Source organism: Anabas testudineus, chromosome 1 (genome assembly GCF_900324465.2).
Source record: "Anabas testudineus chromosome 1, fAnaTes1.2, whole genome shotgun sequence".
NCBI lineage: Eukaryota > Metazoa > Chordata > Actinopteri > Anabantiformes > Anabantidae > Anabas > Anabas testudineus.
Genome location: NC_046610.1, coordinates 4,247,192 through 4,252,828, shown reverse-complemented (window position 1 = coordinate 4,252,828; position 5,637 = coordinate 4,247,192). Strand labels below are relative to the sequence as shown.

At 40.8% G+C, this 5,637-nt stretch overlaps 1 pseudogene; it reads right to left on the bottom strand.

Moving 5' to 3' along the window:
• Positions 1–1,585: 1,585 nt before the first annotated feature.
• Positions 1,586–3,835, bottom strand: LOC117153123 (annotated as a pseudogene).
• Positions 3,836–5,637: the final 1,802 nt, after the last annotated feature.

The window sequence follows — 5,637 nt, the reverse complement described above, 5'->3', positions numbered from 1 at the left end:
GAAAAGGAGCAGCTGTCTCCATGTGTTGGTTCAGAGTTTGATAAATGAGTTTGAGATGTGATCAAAGTAAAACGAGTTGAGCCGACTTCTTTATGTCATGTGAGGAAATGCTGCAGCAGCATCAGACACTGTGCACGTCACAATTATTTCACGACACAGTCTTGTGTTTTCTCTTTAAAACCACTTCTGAGTTCATTTCTACCTTCAATAGTCTGTGTTTGTGAGCAGCAGCATTAACGCTGCCTGCTTTCATTTCAAACAGATGTCAGCAGGCTTTTCTCTTTGTGCTTCACCATTTAGTTTCAACATTTCCTCAGTCGTGTTTGGAAGGGAGAACACTTCCTTCAGTGCCGTGTGCATGTTAAGATTAACTTTAGTAACTGAAGACAGACAAAAGACAGCAACCTAAACTGACCTTTCAGCTAAACTCAAAGATCTAGTGAGAAACAAACTGACTGAGTAGCACACATCTGACCTGCAAACTGATTTTGTCCATTCTTAGTCAGGAAATAGTAGAAAGTAAAGGAAGAGGTGGAGACACTGAGCAGACTCAGTTTGGAGGTATTGATCTCATCAAAGAAGGTCACTCCAGTTCAATCACACCTGGATTTCTGTACACACACATTCTGTATTTCTGTGTTTTTGGTGTTTGTCCAATCAAAGAACATCAACTTTAAACTGTAGTCAAAACTCTTCAGTTAATAAAAGTCTTTATTACATGTTCACAGAGATACAAGTGCCCTGTGCTTCCTGCTTTTTCCCCCAGATCTAGAGGAGATAAAAGTAAAACATGGTGCTAATGTCATTCTTTAGTGTCGGAGTCTCAGAGATGTTGATGTCGAGATGTTAAAGTGGGTCAGACCTGATCTGAAGGTAAGGGGGTTGTATATTCTTCTGCAAAGAAAAGACTTCAAGCATCAAACTTATCAAGGTCGGGTGGAGCTGCAAGATCCATAGATGAAGGATGGAAATGTTTCTGTGATTCAGAAGAACGTCAACGTCAATGATACCGGAACGTATGAGTGTTAGGTTGGGTAAACAGGTCCACCTCAGCTCATCAACATCATCAACCTGACAGTTGAACCAGGTGAGTTAGTGTGTGTGTGTGTTTGTGTTTGTGTGTGTGTGTGGATCAGAGTTGAAGCTGAACATTTTAAACTGGCAGTCAGTCTGACAGTTTTTGTTGTTGTGCTGCTTCTTATTGTTGTTGATCTCATGATCTTTAGAAAATATAAAGAACTCCCACAACAGAACTCATACAAATGTTCTCTTCAGCATGTGTGAAACGTCTCTGATGTGTTTCCTAAAATATCGTCTCAGATCTGACTGGTCAGAGTCTGTCAATGGGGGGCTCAAAGAAGACACAGTGTCCCTGTTCCTCTGAGTGGTGTACAGCTCTGCTCTGTAGCCACTGGTTTGAGACTCTCTCTCTCTAAACCTACAGCTTCAGACCTTCAGTTTTACCTGTTTCAGAGACGGTGTAGTTGGAAACTATGTTTGCAAAAAGCTCCTCTCAAATAATTCACTGACTCTGTGAGTTCACAAAGATGAGAAACCTTTATTGATATGATTCAAACATGCAGCCACTGTCACATTACAACAGCACAACCTCGTTTAGTTTCTATTCTTTATTTTACACTTGGAGTTTGAGTTGAGGTGGAAACTTCAGCTCCACTTCTTCTGCTGCTTCTTCAAGTTGTCGTGCTGCCACCTGCTGGTTGTTTCCTGTCTGTTCAGTCAGTTCCTCTCTGAAGCTGAAGGAAAAACATGTGGTGAAGGATCAGAGAAGGAGATTCAGAATATTTGTGTTATTTATTGATTGTTGAGGTCAGTGACTGATTCAGAGTTACCTGTGGGTCTGTGTTGATATAAAGACACCATGAGGAGAGTGGAGGTGAAGAACGGACAGAACACCAACAGGTAATAGATCAGTCTGAACACAAGCTGGAGGGAGGTTGAGTCAGGTGGCTGGGACGAAGAGGTAGGAGTTGCCGGTTGTGTAGAAGTTGGGGCTGCAATGGTTGATGAGGGTGTTGTTGTAGTTGTAGGTCTCCCTGTAGAGAGAATCCACATGCTCAGGTGAATGTGTGGATGTAATAAATGTTGAAATCCAAGTTTTCCTCCTGACCTGTGACAGAGATCCAGCTGGGTGGAGACTCTCCATGACTGCTGATGTGACACTTGTAGAGGCCTTCATCAGACTTGGTAACATGGTGGATGGTCGTGTGACCTGTAGGCTCAGTCCTGAAGAGGGAGCCATCTTTATAGAAATCAGCTGGGAGCTTGGAGGGAGGGCTCTTTGTTTGACAGTGCAGAGTGACATCATGTCCCTCCATCACAGGGAGGACAGGACTCTGCAGGATCACTGATTTGACTGAACACAAATAGAGAAATCCGACTAAGAGACGATTCAACCAACACTCATTAACATCCTAATGTGTTTTTCCATTAACTAACTCTTGTTGTTTCAGACTCTCCAAATGCTTTTGAGTCCAAACTTACCTAAGAACCAAAGACTACAGTCTGACCTCTATAAACATAAGAAGCTGGAAGCTCAAGCTGATACAACTCACTAAGACAAACACTAAGGACAGTGGTGTTTAATCAGTGAAGGATTTTAATGGTCATCAGTCCAAAGCTATGACGAGAACCTCAATGATCATGTCCAGAACCTGATACCGACTATTACGCTGTAAAGGAAAGAACTCCTGGGCAAAAGAAGAGGTTTCTCTACAGGTTGTCTTCATGTTTGAATGTACAGATGTGATAAACAGACGTCTGCAGACAGTTCTCTCATCTTACCAGAAACAACAGTGATGTTGATGATGGTACTGGTTGATCCCTCTCTGGACTCCAGAAAACCAGTAAACTCCACTGTCCCATGTCAGTGCCATACTGATGATACAGGAAGGAGCATTTGGTCTTCCCCAGCTGTCTCCACACTGAGACACTCGTCCTTCAGTTGTGTTTCTCCACACCGTCCATCCAGCAGAGTTGTCGTCCTCCACACACGTCAGACTCACAAACTCTTCACTAAACAGCTGAGAGCTGCTGGGACTCACAGTCAGAGACGCTGGAAGGACAAAACAGCACATTCATGATTCTTTACATTATCAACTCCAATAAAATGTCCATGAAGGAGCAGCTACTGACACTTACTGCTCTGCTCATAGTGTCTCTGTGTGAATGTATGTTATATGGTGGAGGTATGGTTGCATGTACCAGTCACATCCACACACGTCCCCTTGAAGACATATAACCACTATAACACCATCCTCCACACTAACTCGTCTATCAGGGGAATCAGTGAGTTTCACACTTTGAGTGAAGCAGTTCACCAACCTTGGTTTGTCTTGGTTTGGTTTGCCTGGCACCACAGCAGAGACGTCACAACTAAAGAGAAATGAAAGTCAGGTTGGTTTGAGTTTGTGGTTCCCCAGGATGTCACAATAATGAGATCGAGAACAGGAAGCAGGAAGGTGACTTTATAGAAAATGTCATTTTTTCATAAAGAAACTGACAATAGAGAACTTGTAAATAAAAACCAGTGCATCAAGAAGCATCTTTCAAAGCATCTTTACAACCTTCTATAGTAACATTCTCTTCAACGTTCAATACTTTACCGTCTTGGGACAATATCTGAACCAAACATTGTTGGATCTACACAAAACCAAAGTATGGATTTCTAGTTTTTCACGTCATTTTTCAACTGATTTCTGTAAATTAAAATAAAAAAAGACACAGATTCTACTCACAGATCAGCCGCACTAGAGATGTTTCCTCCATGTTCACACTTGGTGATAATAAACCTATGATTTACTCAGGACATGGTCCCATCAGATGAAACCCTCCCCCTTCCTCTGTGAGAGGGGCTGCAGTCCTGTGGTTTCCTCTGCAGAGACGATGATGAGAAACTATAGCACCTCTCATAATGTGACATTAAGAAGCAGGAAGTCAGGATGGACGCCTGATGTCTCATCATGTCTGTCCATTGCAGTTCTTACATGCAGTGACAGCCTTTCAGGACTTAAACAAGTTGACACTACAGATTCAGGATCTGTTTTTACAGCTGCTGGAGACAAAGTGTGTGATTTTATAACAGAAAAAAGCTGAATTGAACTGTGCATCAGAGATCTTCTCTCCTCTGCTATAACCACCGATAAAACAGTAAGATGAAAGGTGGCTCTGTACTCACGTCTGGACAGGTGTTTTGTGTCACTGTGTTTTGGGTGCAGTTTAGACTTTTTTAGTCATTTATGAGACAGAATTTAAAGGTTTTCAGATAAAATTTTATAAAAGATTGTCAGATGTGTGGTCTTGGGGAAACATCATTCAAACTACTTTTTTCCCAAATAAATCTTTTATGTTGTTTTATGTTAAACTTCTGACATTTCATCTGTCAGTGGAGTAGAAACAACAACAGCATGTAGCTATATGAATTCAACTGAATTGACCACAGTGGCGTGTTTATTGTACGTTTGTTTTTTCACCTTTTACTTTCTATACTAGACATAATATTTGAGGTATGATACAGGCCGTAGACCAAAAAGGAGTCTCTAGTTAAATGGAAACTTGGACATTTGCTGTTGGTCACCTTCCCACACACTAACACTATGATTGGTACCAAAGACAATCAGACCTGTGGCAGTGGTTTGTGATTTTAATGAGGACAGAGCAGTGACACTAACAGGAAGAGTTCCTCTTTCAAGAGACTTCACAGCAAAACTACAAACAACGATTGAGATTTTTTATTTTATTTTGGACACTTGACATGTTAATGTACTGAAAACCAGAATCCCCAACAAACTACTTCTATTAGTTTTAATTTAATGAGGTTGTGACATTAACATTTATTAATTTAAACAATGTTTCAAAGATGAAACACACAAATTTGATGTTTGAAGAAAGTCACAGAGCGATTTAGTGAAAGTCAATAGGAAATAAAACCAGTAACAAATAGTTGAAATAAACTGAATATAACAATGAATACAATCAAAACACCAGAACCACCACACTGCTGGTTTTCCTCTGGACTACTCCCCAGAGAACCAATAAGAACCTAATGAAACCAGGAGAGCTGAGGCTCCACCTCCTGCGGGGGTGGGTGTGGCGTCACCAGGTGAGGACAGGTAAAGGCACCAGCTAACAAAAAGTAGGAGACTCCATACAAGGCTTTCTTTTCTTGTCTTCACTGGAGGAGTACATTGCTCTCAACTACACCTTATCCTAACTTCCTTTGTGTTTATAACTGAAAGAAACAGAAAGAAACCAAATTAACAAATAATACACATCGTTACACATTTCGTATGTTACACTCGCACACGCTAGCTTGACTTGAATGAAACTAATTACAACAACACGCTAACATAATTTATCACGTTACAAGTAACAACTCTAACATAATTCCAATGACAATAAACATGTTCATACTTACAAAGACAAATGTTTTCCAAGGCACAAACGTATAAAGCACACTCAACATATACATGAACCAGTTTGTTTTACTGTGGAAACTAGTTTAATTTACAGACGGAGAAAATACGTCAAAGCTTTACTATTGAACAGAGTGGAAAGAGCGCTCAACCTGCAACTAATTATCTTAACAAAGATCAACCAAAATACACAACTCTCACTCTG